Consider the following 19,449-nt stretch of genomic DNA (forward strand, 5'->3'; position numbering starts at 1 on the left):
ATGATAAATCCTAAGTTCATTCCACGGATAACTCAACTACAAAAGCGAATGACTAATAACATGCAAAGTTCTAAATTAACAAGAAACAGTAAATGCAGGGGGTTGCCGTAACGACCGATATGTCAAAATGATGATTCAAAATACGTAATAATACGCAAACAATTGTAAATAGCAGAAATCAATTATCAAACAAATATGTTTACTTAGGCACTTTTCACTTTATCATGCTGGGATTTGACTTATGTAAGCAATATCATATCATGCATGTGACGGATAAATCAAAGATATATTCCAGACGTAACTATAGATTCACATAATGTATAATTGAAGCTTGCTGATTTCTAAGCATCTACGTATTTTGCTCATTAATCTTGTTTTGCTCTTCAACCGCTTTAGTCCAATCACTTGAAACTTCAATCTTCTCTTTCGGTTTAGCAAAATAACCTGGTTTCTGTTGCATAAAACCGCTTCCACTAACTTGTTGACTCCAACCATTATTACCATTATTGAACCTACTGTAAGTAACTAGAGGGGGATGAATAGTTACTTAATACGATTTTTAAAACATTTTTGATGATCAACAAGATTTGAATAATCCTTGATCACTTTAATCAACTCAAACCAATGTGTGATGTGTTTATGTTTGTAATAATGCGGAATGTAAAGTAAAGAACAAAAACACAAGGATTTATAGTGGTTCAAGTGGATGTTAACTAATCCACCTTAATCCACTCCTCGATTTACTAATTGGGAGTTTTGCTTCACTAAGCAGCTTTCTCCAGATTCGGTGGAGATTCGATTTACAAGCCTTTTACTTCTCCTTAGACAATGAACCTAATTCTTCTATCGCTTTGGAAGATTACCTCCAACTTAGATCAACTTATCTTTACCTTGGATAAGCATTAATCTCCAATGAGATTAATCAACTCCCTAGTTCCTTTTAAGGAAGATGATAGCTAAGCTAGCATATGCTTCTAATTATAAAGTACAAAGACTCACCCTTTTCTAGTGATGACAATTCTAAGAAAATTGTAAGGATTATTACAACTCTATGTAACTCACAAGGATAGTAATTTGAAAGTAAGTTTACAACCCCTTCTATAATCTACGAGATTATAGAACTTCTCTTGCTAATCATAAACATATGTATAAGTGTTATGTTCTTGTGATTCTCTGATGATTTTGAGTTGTAGCTTGCAAGAGGTCAAAGTCTTCAAATTTCTCCAAGCCTTGTTATTTATATGTAGAGCAAAAAATAGTCGTTGCTGCGGCTTGGACCACGGTCGACTGTGGGTCGACCGTATGCAGTCCAGTCCAAAACTTCTATCCGTTGTATAGCCGTTTAAATCAGTTTTGAACATTAATCTTTGGACTCGTTACTTCATTTAACACTTGCAAAAGATACCCAACATTCTATACAAGTACCATATCCATTAAAATGTCCATTTAACTTGGATGTATTGCCTTGATAGTGGCTTGTTATGCTCAAAGTGAAAAGTCTAACATTCTTGGATACAAATCATGATAATCATTTGAGGCAATCTCAGTTTTGTCATAATCCTTTATTTGTAATTAACACATTTGCTAAATCCCTATTAGTTGGTCAACATGTCATTGATGACAACAATCAATAACAAAGCATGCTAGTATTCAAATTTGAACTTGTATGTCATTAATTAAGTGTATTAATGATGTCTTGACAAATTAAGCAAGTAATATCAATTAATCATGATGTAAGACATCAAGTTAAATCAAGTTTAAACCATTTATAAACTTAATTTTAAACTTAAGCAAACCTATGTGTGTTAATGATTCATTGTCTTTTAAGATCACTAGATTATGACAAATTATACATTATCCAAGTAACATATATTGAAGTAGTCAAAATACAAGTTGGTGGAATCCCAACTTGTAACACATAGCAAGACAAGGTTCATATATATACATATTAAATAACTACTTAGCATTTAGCACTTAGCACATAGTCAAATAATATTCATGTATTAATAGAAAGTACTCAAATAATATTCATGTAATGACTAGCAAGTGATTACTAATTAATCTAGAATTAAACACATAGTGATTACATAGCATTGAACCAAGGTTATGTAAGTTTTACTTGCAAAATGGATTTTGCAAGATTAATGTATAAGTATACATTAATGTCCAACACATCTACAAGGAAGGTGCAACTCTTGGTTGGTACTTGGTGACCATCCTAAGTATGTCTAGATATATTTTAAATGTACATATTTTCCTATAAAACTTATGTGTTATCCTTAATCAAGGTTTAATCGTCATTAATGTTTCATTAAGCGTGATTAACCAAGGTTAGTGTTCTAGTGACCAAAACTCCTTTGGATATGAAGGAGGCAACTATTCTAAGCATGTTTGAACAGGTTTCATAAATTATAGATGCTCCGAAGTGGTCGAACTAAAATCGATGTAATTTAGGACAAAACCTTTTACGGTCGACCGTGCATCCCCGATTTCACAAATCAGGGTGCAAGGCTCCACGGTCTGACCTGCGATCGACCGGGGACCTAACCGTGTAGCGTACGTTTTCATTTTAAGCTTTATTTGGTTTTGTCTTTTGCTAGAGTAAGTGTGGATTAGTAAACTTGTATATTTATGTCAAGATGTCTACCATTACCTTTAGTTATGTGCATATGTCATCATTAAAACACTTAGTTTTATGGGTTAAGATTAGTATAGTTGATATCGGCTAAAAAGTCACATTTTTACCTCGATATTAGGGCCCAAAAATAATAAATTTCGAATATTTATCGTCAAAATAATCACTTTGTCAGTTGATTTTGCAGATTTAGTAATTACGAAGACGGTGCAAAAAGAATCAAGTAAATCAGAGCCAAAACGAAAATTCTAGAGAGAAAATGGTGAAAGACAAGTTACGACCTCAGAAACCAAGTTACGATCCCGGGAACTAGCAAAACGATCCAAGAAACAGCAAAACCAGAGGCCAACACCGGCCTACCAACCGGCTTGCCACATCAAAAACTTCTTGCCTTGGCAACGGGCATTGAAAACGGCTTGCCCTTGGCACCGGGGACAAAAAACGTCTTGCTAGCCGGCCCCCATCCAAAATTTCACTATTTAAAGGACACTTGTCATCCATTTTCCACACACCTCTTCACACTCTCTCACTACAATACACTTTCTCTCACTAGAAACTTTCAAGGCCTTTTCACCTTCAAGCGGGAAATTAAGTACCCAGAGGCGAACGCCGGAGATTGTAGTAGGAGCGGTCTAGAGAATGTCAGCACTTGTAATGGTCCAGATCTCGCCTATAAACGGTGAACACCTTCCTTAATTTAATAAAGTTATCTTGTCACTTTAAGTTACTTTCATCTTGCACGCTTGACTATCTGTTACAAATGTTTCTTACACATTGAATATCTTATCTGAAACTTATGTTATTGTTATGCTGAAACTAGATGGTTTAGAAGTCTAATTTACGTACCACCCTTTCCATTTACACACGTGGTTATAACCTAGTATTAGGACCTAATCAACCCTACGATACAAGGTAAGTAGTTATGTGTGCTTAACGTCACAATAGGGAAATAGTACCTACGTACGGTCAATCACTTATCCGTGAAAAAATAGCTGCTCATTTAGGTTGTGATTATAGTAGGCAATATAGAGTTCTGTGATTACTGGCTTACTCAAAAGCATGATTCACATCAGAAGTAATGTTCTTGAGATGTTGTAAGATGATCCGGGGTTGAGTAAGTGATAGCAAAGGAGAGACCTTTAACCCAATTAACAGTACCTTAGGATATCTATGATTGCACGTCTATTAATGTTAAGGCATAGCTTAGTATTAAGTGGAGGAATGTTACTCTAGTTAAACCAACTAGGATTAAGAAAAGCTGAGACTTTCCTTTAGGGATATACCACTTTATTCATGTACCTAGGATTCTATCCTTAAGGTTGTTTAAACCCGTTAAGGTTAACGTTAGGAGTAAGGATATCCTTCTTTACTAGAATTTTCAAAGCCTAAACTCTTAGTGAAAAATTGATTAGGTTCTTAACTCGACTTATTAGTGTTTAGTTTTCATTCTAGGAAATTAGACTCTTTTAACAGTTCTCCATCAGTATCCTATTCTCCATACCTATCCCTTTTTATCTTTATAGTTTATATTACCTTAGTTATGTTTAATCTATCACCACTTGTCACTAGGGTTAACTATTTAGGCACTTTTTTCCTACATTACTGAGCAAACATACAAAAATACTAACCTAAGTTATAATTATCACTTACTCGTTAAAAGGAAGACAAGTAGGTGAAATATAGCTAGGAAAACCCACCTAAATATAAATAAAAACACCACTACTCCCTTTTGATAACTAATCCTGACGTTTTGCGACCTAACAACACCACATAAATAAAACCGTCCATTTTTGTCATATAAATAGTCATTAAGCATAATCCCGTATTAACCCACATTCTCCCCTAACACCCACGATTGAAAAATCATCCACCACCATAACCTTGATTCATAAAGGCTACCATCTCCAACTGTTCCATAGTCAAATCACAATCTTTTCTCAAAACTGGACCTCTACACTTATGACAACCAACTTTAATAGCATGAATGTATTTAGTAACCTTATCTATCATACGAGCAAATTCATCAATTTTAACACTCAACGCTGCCCTTGAAAATCTTGGTAATTCACTTGCCAAATGCCACTCATGAGATTGTGTAGCCAAATCATCAATGATCTCATAAGCCTCATTAGGAGTCTTATTCATCACTGAACCACCTGCAGTGATATCTATATCCTTTCGTGTCATTAACATACAACCCTTATAGAAAATTGAAACAATTTGATGATTGTCCAATCGATGATGTAGGCATAAGCTTAACAACTTCTTAAACCTGTTCCAAGCATCATACAAGTTCTCAGTTGCTTTTTGAGCAAACTTATTAATTTCACTTTAAAGTTTTATTGCTTTAGATGCAGGATAATACTTCTTCAGAAAACTCTCGGTCAACTCAGTCCAATTAGTAATAGTTCCCTCAGGAAGGGACTCAAGCCAATCACGAGCTTCATCAAGTAGGCTCCAAGGACACACCCTCAAATAACAAGTTTCATTATCCACATCACGAATTTTGAATAGCTTGAAAATGCCTTCCAAAGTACGTAAATGGTCATTAAGATCCTCCTTAGCAGTTCCCCAGAACTGACACTTATCACGAATCATATGTAAAGTAGAACCCTTGATTTCAAACTCTTGTTCGATAGCATGTTATCAAATAGCATGGCCTTGCCCATTACGTGAGGCTCTTTCTCATTCTTCCATTGAACTATTATCTGCGTTATCTGCCATTGGTCTTTTTGGTGAATTAGCTGGTGAATTAACTGGGGTGTTATGTTGCATCCTTGGTGTAACGACCCGGATTTTTCCGACTACTTGATTATACTATTTACATGATTTAATAATTCCGACTTGATAAGCAATGAATTTTAATAAGTCTTGAACCTCCGGAAAGAGTTTTACACAAACTTTTGGTCACTCTTTTATTCTTACGAATCACGAACATCATAACTTGTATTAATTATATATATGTGTGTATGTGTATATATATATATATATATATATATATATATATATATATATATATATATATATATATATATATATAACTTGAAAATATCATAATTAAATATCTCATTAAGTATATTAACAAAGTATTATATATATATATATATATATATATATATATATATATATATATATATATATATATATATATATATATTTTCATACTACTAATTTAAAGAGTTTTCGAACAATATATATGTTACTATTTAAACGACGTAATTAACTTATGTTAAAATGTATTTACATACAATGTATTACGAGTGTAAATACATCCTTACAAGTATTGAATACACTTTATAATATACAAATACATATAAAGGATAGCTATACTCATATTTTCGTTCAATTTCCTCAAGAATTCTACTCGCATTCATACGGCATTTTTACCCGTATTATACACTGCTTCTAGAAATATTTACTATTGGTATATACCAATAGAAATCTGCAATTATTTGTATAATATGTCATCCATGACCTAATCAATTTAATATATCATCCATGAGTTAATACATTTTAACTTATCTTAGATATTTTCACTAAAAACCAAATTTTCAAGCCTATAAATAAGCACCATTTCTAACTCATTTTTACACATTCATTTTCCAAATTTTACTTCCAATTTTCACACACACTTGCAAGAACTCTCTCAAGTTTTGTTCTACTACTTCTTTTCAGCAACTTTACATTCTAAACTTGAGGTAATAACTCTACTTTAACTCTTGTTCAATTCATATGTCTATAGCTATCTATATAAGAGTTTATAAACTAGAACATAGTTTAGTTAATTCTAAACTTGTTCGCAAACAAAGTTAATCCTTCTAACTTGACTTTTAAAAACAACTTAACACATGTTTTATATCTATATGATATACTAACTTAATGAGTTAAAACTTGAAAACATGAAGAACACTGTAAAACCGGACATACGCCGTCGTAGTAAAACCGGAGGCTGTTTTGGGTTGGATAATTAAAAACTATCATAATCTATGATTTAAAAGTTGTTCTTCTGGGAAAATGATATTTCATATGAACATGATACTATTGATAATGCTAAAAACGAACATATATTTCATAGCATTATTCCTCAAGAAAGACAAGCTTTTAGTTGCAATTGTTCTATTTACAAGTGATATTCGTTTAAATAATAAAAGGTGAAGACAAAAGACAGATTCGACGAATTAAAGACGCAAACGACCAAAAAGCTCAAAAGTACAAAAGACAATCAAAGAGGTTCCAATTATTGATAAGAAACGTCTCGAAATTACAAGAGTACAAGATTCAAAACGCAAAGTACAAGATATTAAATTATACGCAAGGACGTTCGAAAATCCGGAACCGGGACCAGAGTCAACTCTCAACGCTCGACGCAACGGACTAAAAATTACAAGTCAACTATGCACATAAATATAATATAATATTTAAATAATTCTTATAATTATTTAATATATTATATTTATATTTAAAACCGTCGGTAAACAAAGAGCCAAGCTTGTGTGAGCTGTAAAAGTAAACTCCGCGACTCGCGGAGTTTGAAGGCCAAAATGGCCGCTAGTCGCGGAACCCCAATTTCAGAAACTCCCTATAAAGCTCGCGCATTCTGATCGTAAAAAATAATCTTTTTCTTCTCCTCATTCATACGTAAAATATATATATATATATATATATATATATATATATATATTTATAATTTATATTTTAATTTTAATTATAATTCTAATAATAAGGGTATGTTAGCGAATGTTGTAAGGGTGTAAGTTGAAATTCTGTCCGTGTAACGCTACGCTATTTTTAATCATTGTAAGTTATGTTCAACCTTTTTACATTAATGTCTCGTAGCTAAGTTATTATTATGCTTATTTAAAACGAAGTAATCATGATGTTGGGCTAATTACTAAAATTGGGTAATTAGGCTTTGTACCATAATTGGGGTTTGGACAAAAGAACGACACTTGTGGAAATTAGACTATGAGCTATTAATGGGCTTTATATTTGTTTAACTAAATGATAGTTTGTTAATGTTAATATAAATATTTACAATTGGGCGTCCCTATAAATTACCATATACACTCGATCGGACACGATGTGCGTGGTATTTATATGTACGAATAATCGTTCATTTAACCGGACACGGGAATGGATTAATAGCCACTAGAATAATTAAAACAGGGGTGAAATTATGTACAAGGACACTTGGTATAATTGATAACAAAATATTAAAACCTTGGGTTACACTCAGTCGACATCCTGGTGTAATTATTAAAGTTTAAGTCCCCAATTAGTTGGAATATTTAACTTCGGGTATAAGGATAATTTGACGAGGACACTCGCACTTTATATTTATGACTGATGGACTATTATGGACAAAAACCAGACGGACATATTAAATAATTCAGGACAAAGGACAATTAACCCATGGGCATAAAACTAAAATCAACACGTCAAACATCATGATTACGGAAGTTTAAATAAGCATAATTCTTTTATTTCATATTTAATTTCCTTTATTTTATATTTAATTGCACTTCTAATTATCGCATTTTTATTGTTATTGTATTTAATTGCACTTTTAATTATCGTACTTTTTAAATATCGCAAGTTTATTTTATCGCACTTTTATTATTCGCAATTTCATTATCGTTATTTACTTTATGCTTTAATTTAAGTCTTGTATTTATTTTTAATATTTTACATTTGGTTTTAACTGCGACTAAAGTTTTAAAATCGACAAACCGGTCATTAAATGGTAAAAACCCCCCTTTATAATAATAATATTACTTATATATATATATATATATATTTGTATTTTTATAAAAGTAAACTAATATAGCGTTAAGCTTTGTTTAAAAAGATTCCCTGTGGAACGAACCGGACTTACTAAAAACTACACTACTGTACGATTAGGTACACTGCCTATAAGTGTTGTAGCAAGGTTTAAGTATATCCATTCTATAAATAAATAAATATCTTGTGTAAAATTGTATCGTATTTAATAGTATTTTCTGTAAAAATATAAGCTATTTTATATACCACTCCGCTACCACATCAAGTATTTTTGGCGCCGCTGCCGGGGAATCTCTTAAAAGCCGGAAGCGCAACGCTACATAAAAAAAAAATTATGTATTTTTAAGATTTTGTTAAATATTTAAGTTTTATAAAGTTTCTTTATTTTTATATAAGTTTTATTTAAGTATTTTGTTTTTATTTAAAAACATATAAAAAAATATATATATAAATCTAGTTTTAAGATTTTTATTTATAAAATTATAAAGTAATTCTATTTTTATTTAAGTTTTAAATATAAGTTTTTATTATACACATATTTTTTTTATAAAAACAGAAAAAATTAAAAACAGAAAAAAAAAACGCGTAAATTTTAAACTGTTTCAGAGTTGAATTTCTGAACCCCACGACTCGCGGGGTTTACTGCCTTGAATACCGCAACTCGCGGAGTAAACCTGACACACGACAGAAGCCCTAATCAGGCATTAATCACGGTGTAATTATTATTATTATTATTATTTAATTAAAAACCCTAAATAGGTTTTATTTATTTATTAATTAGTTTAGTTTATTAATTTAATTTGTTTTATTTAGTTTTAAATAGTTTAATTAATTTGTAAAATTAATAATATAAAAATAATATTTTTATAAAAATTGTAATTTTTACAACTTTTTGTATATTTTTATATTTTGTCCCTTTTTAATCGTTTTAGCGTAATATTTGTATTTTTAGCTCATATTTAGTTTTAAACTTAGTTTTTGCCATAGTTATTTTTATTTCTAGATTTTTAGGCTTTGCCGTAGAATTCCTTAAGTGCTTTTTCTTAGACTAAGATTTAGGTACTTTAGAATTTTGCGACGCCTTTTTAAGTTTTAGTTTCTTTTTAAGTTATTTCCATTTGGGATATAGTTTTTCCTGTAAGCTTTAATATTTTTAGACACCTTTTACTATGTACCAATTATCATTCCAATTAGTAATCTCAATTTGCGATTATAATTTTAAGTTAGTTGTAATAATAAGGTTAGGTTAGTCAAGTATTTTTAAGTTTTATAAGTTTCTTTTATTTTTCCGTCACCTTTTATTTTTCAACCATTTTTCTTTTTCGACCTTTTTTGACGAACTCTTTTTCTTTCTTATTTCTCGCTATTCTAGTTTTAGGACATAGATTTTTATTCTACTTCTTATCTTAATTTCTTAAAATTACGAAAATTTATTTTAAGTGGTTAAATTGATAGACATCAAAATTTTCTGGTTCGTAGTAATAGTTGGATTTGTACGTGGACCGGGTTATTGGAGCCAAACAGTCCTCAATTATATTGAGACCAAACGAATCCTGCCCCTCTGCTGCATCTTTTGGCTATTCGAAACGTGGGCAAAATCAGAAAAGTCTATTGATTGGATAACTTATTATAATTTTTCTTTCCTTTTAAAAACTAATAGGATATTCAGTGAATGCACCGAGCAAGACGTTCATCACCTTTTGTACGTTCACCACCTGTAACTAGATCAAGACATTTAGCAAATATAACCGCCGTTGATTTTTCTTTAGAATCGTCATCCAGTCGACCAAGTACTTCAGTTCAAATTTCCGATAATCCATTTTTTGAACCCGACCTCACAATTGAGAATCCGGAGAATATTCAGGAACGGTTCGTAGATCCTGAACCATTAAACTTTCCTCCGGAACCACCAATCATTCAAACAGAGATTGTTGAGGAACGAACCATTAAATCAGAATCCTCTAGTGATTTCGATTCAACAAATTCAATTATGGAGAATCTGGAACCTTTAAGTATGGAAGACCGAATGAGAGCTAAACGCACTGGCCAAGGTCACGCAATTACTCATCCAGACATTAATGCGCCAGATTATGAAATCAAAGGACAAATTCTACACATGGTGACTAATCTATGCCAATTTAGTGGTGCGCCGAAGGAAGATCCAAATGAACATCTACGTACCTTTAATAGGATCTGCACACTATTTAAAATCCGAGAAGTGGAGGATGAACAGATATATCTCATGTTATTTCCCTGGACTTTAAAGGGAGAAGCCAAAGATTGGTTGGAATCATTACCTGAAGGGGCGATCGATACCTGGGATGTTTTAGTTGACAAATTTCTTAAACAATTCTTTCCGGCATCTAAAGCCGTAAGACTTCAAGCAGAAATTGTTACGTTCACACAGAAACCGAATGAAACTCTATATGAGGCGTGGACAAGATATGGAAAGTTGTTAAGAGGATGTCTGCAACATGGTTTAGACACCTGTCAAATAGTACAAATATTCTACCAAGGATGCGACATCACTACAAGGAAAGACATAGATATAGCAACTGGTGGTTCTATTATGAAGAAAACCGAAACTGATGCTTACAAAATTATTGATAACACTACTTCCCACTCACATGAGTGGCACCAAGAAAAAGATATCGTTAGATCATCTAAAGCAGCTAGAGCCGATTCTAGCCATGACTTAGATTCCATTTCCGCAAAGATAGATGCTGTCGAGAGACGAATGGAAAAGATGACTAAAGATATTCACTCAATACGAATTAGTTGTGAGCAGTGTGGAGGACCGCATTTGACAAAAGATTGTCTCAGTATTGAATTAACAATGGAACAAAGAGAGAATATTTCATACATAAACCAAAGGCCTGGAAATAATTATCAGAATAATTATCAACCGCCAAGACCGATTTACAATCAAAACCAGAATTATAACAGAAATATTCCATACAACAACCAACAAGGTCCTAGCAATCAACAAGTATCCAATAATACTTACAACCAGCAAAGACCTAATTTTCAAAACAAACTACCACAACAAACCGATGATAAAAAGCCGAATTTAGAAGATATGATGACGAAGCTAGTTGAAACTCAAACGCAGTTTTTCACATCTCAGAAACAAACCAATGAACAAAATGCTCAAGCATTTAGAAATCAACAAGCTTCTATTCAAAATCTAGAACAAGAAGTAAGTAACCTAGCAAGGTTAATAGGTGAAAGAAAACCGGGAAGTCTACCTAGTGATACAAATGCTAACCCCCAGAATGAAACAGCTAAAGCCATTACCACAAGAAGTGGTACAACACTTAAACCACCGGAAATACCTGTAACTTCTGATGAAACTATTCCTACTCCACAAGAACCACAACCTGATCAAGATAAGAAAAAAGAACCGGTAGTTGAAAAGGTTAATAAAGATAACACAGTTAAGGCTAAACCTTATGTTAAACCATACCAACCACCACTTCCTTACCCGAGTAAAATGAAGAAAGAGAAACTTGAAGCCGAGCAATCCAAATTCTTGGATATGTTTAAACAGATAAATGTAAATCTTCCTTTCATTGATGTGATTTCAAGAATGCCTAGATATGCTAAATTCTTGAAAGATCTAATCTCAAATAGAAAGAAAATGGAAGAACTCTCGGCTGTTACTATGAATGCTAATTGTTCAACAGTACTGTTGAATAAGATACCAGAAAAACTATCTGATCCAGGAAATTTCACAATTCCATGTTTTCTGGGTAGTCTTAGTTCAATAGAAGCATTGGCAGACTTAGGTGCTAGTATAAATTTAATGCCGTATTCACTATACGCTAAACTAGACCTTGGAGAATTAAAACCAACTAGAATAAGCATACAACTAGCCGATAGATCAATAAAATATCCTAGAGGGATAATGGAGAACATGCTAGTTAAAGTTGGTACTTTAGTATTTCCAGTAGATTTTGTTGTTCTAGACATGGAAGAAGATTCTCAAGTTCCTCTCATATTAGGAAGACCATTCTTAAACACGGCTAAAGCAATGATAGACGTGTTTGGTAAGAAACTGACCCTAAGTATAGAGGATGAGAGTGTTACCTTTTCAGTTGATAGAGCAATGCAACAACCACAATCTGCAGATGATACATGTTATTATATTCAAACTATAGATGCACATGCAGAATTATTAGAAGAATTTCCAGAATTACAAGGAACAGGAGAATGTTCTTTAGGAGAAGGTAATGAACCAATTGATGAAGCTGAAATGTTAGCTACACTTATAGCTAATGGATATGAACCAACAACAGAAGAAATTCAAATGCTAAAAGAAGAAGACGGATATCGATACAAATCATCGATAGAAGAACCTCCGAAATTAGAGTTAAAGCCACTTCCAAACCATTTGGAATACGCTTATTTACATGGTGAATCTGAATTACCTGTAATAATATCGTCTTCTCTTACTGGAAATGAGAAATCACAACTCATTTCTGTGTTGAAAGCTCATAAACCAGCCATTGCATGGAAGATTCATGATATTAAAGGAATAAGTCCTTCGTATTGCACACATAAAATCCTTATGGAAGAAGGTCATAAAACGTATGTGCAACGCCAACGAAGACTAAATCCTAATATGCAAGATGTAGTTAAGAAAGAGATTATTAAACTGCTAGATGCAGGTTTAATTTATCCAATCTCTAATAGTCCATGGGTAAGCTCAGTTCAATGCGTACCTAAGAAGGGTGGCATGACTGTCATTACAAATGAGAAAAATGAGCTTATTCCTACTAGGACTGTAACAGGATGGCGTGTATGTATTGATTATAGAAAATTAAATGACGCCACCAGAAAAGATCACTTTCCCTTACCTTTCATAGATCAAATGTTGGAAAGATTAGCCGGAAATAGTTACTATTGTTTTCTAGATGGATTTTCCGGATATTTTCAAATTCCAATAGCACCCGAAGATCAAGAGAAAACCACATTCACGTGCCCTTATGGTACTTTTGCTTACAAACGCATGCCATTTGGACTTTGCAACGCCCCTGCAACCTTCCAAAGGTGCATGATGGCAATTTTTCACGACATGATAGAAGAATGCATGGAAGTTTTCATGGATGACTTTTCAGTCTTCGGTGATACATTTAAATCATGTATAGTTAATCTGGAACGAATGCTAATTAGATGCGAACAATCAAATCTAGTTCTTAATTGGGAGAAATGCCATTTCATGGTTAAAGAAGGCATCGTTCTTGGTCATAAAATTTCAAAAGAAGGAATTGAAGTGGATAGAGCTAAAGTAGATGTAATTGCTAAACTTCCACATCCCACCAATGTTAGAGGAGTTAGGAGTTTTCTAGGGCATGTCGGTTTTTACCGACGTTTCATAAAAGATTTTTCTAAAATTGCCACTCCTATGAATAAACTCCTAGAAAAGGATGCTCCATTCATCTTTTCAGATGAGTGTATCAAATCTTTTAATATTCTTAAAGAAAAACTCACTAATGCACCGATCATGATAACACCAAATTGGAATCTACCATTTGAACTAATGTGCGATGCAAGTGATTTTGCAATGGGAGCCGTTTTAGGACAAAGGATTGAAAAACGATTTCAACCTATATATTATGCTAGTAAGACATTACAAGGAGCACAAACGAACTATACAACTACTGAAAAAGAACTCCTTGCTATTGTCTTTGCTTTTGACAAATTTCGATCATATCTCGTTCTAGCAAAAACGGTGGTCTATACCGACCATTCTGCTCTTAGATACCTATTTTCAAAACAAGATGCTAAACCAAGATTAATCCGTTGGATCTTACTCTTACAAGAGTTTGATATTGAAATCCGAGATAAAAGAGGAGCAGAAAATCTCGCCGCTGATCATCTTTCTCGTCTTGAAAATCCCGAATTAGAAGTTCTAAATGAATCGGCTATACAAGACAACTTTCCTGATGAATATCTATTGAAGATAGATTATAAAGAAATCCCATGGGTTGCAGACTATGCAAACTACTTAGTTTGTGGATTCCTTGAAAAAGGATTATCGTACCAAAGACGAAAGAAATTCTTCAGTGATATAAAACACTATTTCTGGGAAGATCCTCATCTGTTTAAAAGTTATCCCGATGGAATAATACGCCGATGTGTATTTGGAGATGAAGCTAGTAAAATATTAAACCATTGTCACACAGGACCAACAGGAGGGTATTATGGGCCTCAACAAACAGCAAGTAAAGTTTATGAAGCTGGATTCTATTGGCCTACAATTTACAAAGACGCACACCTTCTTTGCAAATCCTGTGATGCATGTCAAAGGGCCGGAAAAATAAGTCAACGTGATGAAATGCCACAAAATGTCATCCAAGTATGTGAAGTATTTGACATTTGGGGTATTGACTTTATTGGTCCATTTCCAAAATCTCATAATAATCTATATATACTCGTAGCCATTGATTATGTATCTAAATGGGCGGAAGCACAAGCTGTCCCAACTAACGATGCACGAGTTGTAGTCAACTTTTTAAAATGTCTTTTTGCAAGGTTTGGAACACCGAAAGCTTTAATAAGTGATCGGGGTACTCATTTCTGTAATAATCAACTTGAGAAAGTTCTTAAAAGATATGGAGTAACTCATAAAATCTCCACCGCATATCATCCACAAACAAGTGGACAAGTTGAAAATACCAACCGAGCTTTAAAACGTATTCTAGAGAAAACCGTAGGATCAAATCCAAAGGAATGGTCCATTAAATTGGAGGATGCACTCTGGGCTTTTAGAACAGCCTACAAAACTCCAATTGGAACTACACCTTTTAGACTTGTTTATGGAAAAGCATGTCATCTTCCAGTAGAAATTGAACACAAAGCATTTTGGGCTTTGAAAACATGTAATCTTGATTTACATGAAGCTGGACGTCTACGATTAAGTCAACTAAACGAATTAGAAGAACTAAGACATGAAGCATACGAAAATTCGTTAATCTATAAGGAAAGAACGAAGAAATGGCATGATAAAAGAATCAGAAGTTCAAAAGAATTTAAAGAAGGAGACAGAGTTCTTCTTTTCAATTCACGATTCAAGCTGTTTCCTGGAAAATTGAAATCAAGATGGTATGGACCATTCATAGTCAAAAGAGTTTTCCCATACGGAACAGTAGAATTGATAAATTCAAATGGGAATGAATTTAAAGTTAATGGTCACAGAGTTAAACATTACATACATGCTCCGATGGAAGTTGACAACGAAGTTAATCACAATTTCGACACCACAGATAACTAAGTGTGGGGAGAATCAAGTCTTTAAAGGATAATATGTATTTCTGTTAGAGTTAGATTGTCTGTTTTCGTGTAGTTCTCGAAAATGGAACCCGAATGGTCTTTCCCTAGCAGACCCTAAAGAACTAGTCTTCTCCCCCCATTCTGAATTTTTATTTTTTTTAGGTTTTTACAAAATGAAGACTGCCTGTGAACTAAACCATGGTCTAATGCTACACGCTTTGATCAATAAACGTAATAATGACATACTACCGAGTGAACTAGTATCAGTAATCAGAGAAAGAATGGACGGAGTTAGAAAATAATTCAGATGCGAAGATAATAAGTTACAATTTGGTAAAGGAAAATCAAAATCCGCAGCGAAAAGAAGAGCACGACACCTAGAAAGATGTCACAAATGCGGAAAATGGTCACATGGAGGTAAATGTTCAAATAATCAAACCTATTCAAATACCGAATTTGTTACTTTATGCAGAGACGGACCGTTCATATGTTTAGAAGAAAAGACACTGAATGCTCGAGGTTACGCCTATGTAGCTATGGAAAACCAATTAAACCGACTATCTTATGAATGGGATAGATCATATAATTAAGAAATCTATTTCACAAGTATGTCTGTACAGTTTTTTTTTTTTTTTTTTTTTAACCTTTTGATAATAAACGCTAATTTGTTCGCTAAAAAGTATTAAATTGGTATTGAATAAAATTAGGTTTGGCGACCGAAATTATTGATATCATTCAAAAATTTATTACATCACTGCGAAATTTAACGTTTATTCTTAAGGTATAAATATCTGTAATCAATCAACCCAAAATATTTCAAAAATTCGTCATGAGTTAAATTAGGTTTTGGAACCGAAATTACTTTACCGAAAAGAGGGGCGCATATTTTTGATAATATTTGATTGATTAAAGTGGGATAAAAAGCCAAAAAGATTTTTAATTTTATTTTTACCATGTTTTTAAAATTAATATTTAAATCTTAAATTAATATTGTAAACTTTATAAAAACAATATATTTAAAATTGTAAATATTTGAACCATAATATAAGTTTGGTGTGAATTTATAATATGAATTTTTAAATTAAGTTTGGTGTGAATTTATAATATGAATTTTTAAATTAAGTTTGGTGTGAATTTTTAAAATATGAATTTTAAATTTTATGCATTTTAAATTTTAAATTTGGTGTGAATTTTTAATATTAATTTTGAATTTCATATTTAAGTTGTGTGAATTTAAAAACAAAAATTTACTTTATCTCATTAAGTTAAAAATATGATTTTTAAAATTCGTCGTAAATTGAAGACTAGGTCTTTGAACCGAAATTACTTTACCCGAGGGAGGGACGAGAACTTTTATTATCATTATTTTTAATCTTATTGAATTAAAGTATGCCAAAAACATTAAAAAACCCCAAAAATCTTAGCTTTTAAAACAATCGCTACAAAAAGACAAATTTTAAATTGTTGTCGAAGGACGGACTAGGACATCGATCCGAAACGACCTCGTCCTAAATAACAAGGGAAACAAAATTTTAAAATTAATTACTTAATTGTTTTATAAGTTAAAGATTATATAAAAAAAAAAAAAAACCAAACTCCGCGACTCGCGGAGTTTGAAGGGTCCAAACACCGCGAGTCGCGGGAGGACCAATTTACAGAAAAAAAATATAACGCAAGAACTGATCAGTCCAACCCACAACACAAAACACATACAGCGAAAAACTGCTCGAAAATACACGAAAAACACCCCCAAAAATCACAATTTTTAACCGTTAATTACCAAATCTTTTACTAAAATCATGTTGAGAAGGATGCTATCTAGGAATTACTCAAGAAAAACGGTAAATTTCTACACCTAAACACCATTTAATCCGAAATTTGTGTTCTTGAGCAATTTTTTCCCCAATTTGATTTTGATGCTTTTTAGTGTAATTATGCTTAAATTGTTTATGTATTATGCTTGTATAACCTAGATTGATGCTATTTAACATGATTAGAAGCCTTAAACTTCAAATTTTGAATAATCTAGGGTTTGTGTTCTTGAGCAAATTTGGGGCTTTTTGATATAAACAGGTTATGACCGATTTTTGTCATGAATTGTTGCTAAATTAAGTAGTGTAACATGTCTAGGTAGTTAAATGATCTAAACTTTGAGCCTAAACATGATTTTGAGAATTAAAGTGGACTTTTTCAAGTCTAAAATTCATGAACTTGATTTTTGAAAGATAATGCCATTTGAAACTTGTTTAATTGCTAGTAATGATTATTTTGACATGTTATTTGAGTTGAATGCTTATGAACTTGGTGAACATTTTCGTATATGCTTATTTGAAAAAGTGTAGATTTGATGAAAATATGAAAATAAGCTTAAGTTTGATATAAATTGATCATGTCATTGTAATTATTTTGATTGATGATTTTGCTGCCACTAATGCATATTTGGATGCACAAAAATTGTGTTTGATGTGTTTTGCAGACTGAAAGAGGTGAATCTTCATCCCAAGCTCGCAATGCTCCTGCTGAGAATGCGGAACAACAGGAGGTGGATAACTACTACAAGCAGGATATACCTCATCCGGTCATGACATTTTCTGATATGCACTTGTAAGAGTTGCACCCGAACCTAAGATTTGACAGACTTTGGATAGATTATCCAAAATACCAAAGGGGTTTGCATACTCTTCATTCTAAGGTTGTTGAGGTACCGAGGGTCATAGAATGGGGACCCTTAGAAGCTGTAGAATTGGCCGGGACAATTAGGGAATTACTTGTACAGAGGTATGGTAATTCTACTTTTAATGACTGGGTACGTTTATTCACCATGCGTAGACCTGTATATAAAGTATGGTGTGAAGAATTGTTGTGTAGTATAGAGTTGAATGATCGGGTAGCTAGTTTAACCGATCGTTCTTTTATTAGATTTTTGTTAGGCGGTTCGATGCGCCACATGTCTTTACTAGACATGGCTCAGGCTTTACGTATATATACGCCTGAGGAGTTAGCATCTGCTGATTGTAGAGGGTTGATACTAAACGGTAGAAAGATAGATGAAAATTTTGATACACACGGTGTGTGGAGTCAAATGACAAGCCATCACCGTTTCAAAGGGGGAAATTACTCTTATTTGGACATAGATAGAGCTGAATTAAGAGTAATTCATAGGTTTTTAGCTAATTCGATTACACAAAGGGGTAAGAACAAGGAAAAAGTAAATGAACAGGATTTTTTTTACCATATGTGTATTCGAGACCCACAAAGCGCTGTAAGTATACCGTATTGTGTGGGTTATTATTTATCAGCTATGGTTCGGGGGATGAGACCGCATAGCATAATAGGAGGTGGTATTTTTATTACTTTGATTGCTGAATATCTCGGTGTGGATATAAGTCAGGGGGGGATTATTAGTGGAAGAACGAGAACCCCGCAATACTATAGGTTTAAATGTATACCATGGTGCGAAAGTTTTGAAGAGGCGAAATAACGCCGCAGTACCATACCATGGTAGACATCCACAGGTTGAGAGAAACCAACAGCAAGGTAATGTAGGAGGGGGGAATGAGATGCAAGAAATGCAAAGGTTTATAGCTTCTCAGGAGTACAAAAATACTAGACAGAGAGCATTTGAAGATTGGCAAGTTCATCAGAACTAAATCATAGCTCATTGCCAACATATAGGTAGAAACTATATTCCTACACCGAAACCCATCTTCCCTCACTGGACTATAGAGATGCAACCACCGTATCCTACGTATAACCCT

General features: G+C 33.0%; 1 non-coding gene across 1 annotated transcript; it reads left to right on the forward strand.

Annotated features, from left to right (window-relative positions):
• Positions 1-4,868: 4,868 nt before the first annotated feature.
• Positions 4,869-4,975, forward strand: LOC139856531 (small nucleolar RNA R71). The gene has a single exon (XR_011762007.1). It is a non-coding gene; the product is annotated as a small nucleolar RNA R71 (small nucleolar RNA).
• Positions 4,976-19,449: the final 14,474 nt, after the last annotated feature.

This window comes from Rutidosis leptorrhynchoides, chromosome 6, assembly GCF_046630445.1.
Source record: "Rutidosis leptorrhynchoides isolate AG116_Rl617_1_P2 chromosome 6, CSIRO_AGI_Rlap_v1, whole genome shotgun sequence".
Classification (NCBI taxonomy): domain Eukaryota; kingdom Viridiplantae; phylum Streptophyta; class Magnoliopsida; order Asterales; family Asteraceae; genus Rutidosis; species Rutidosis leptorrhynchoides.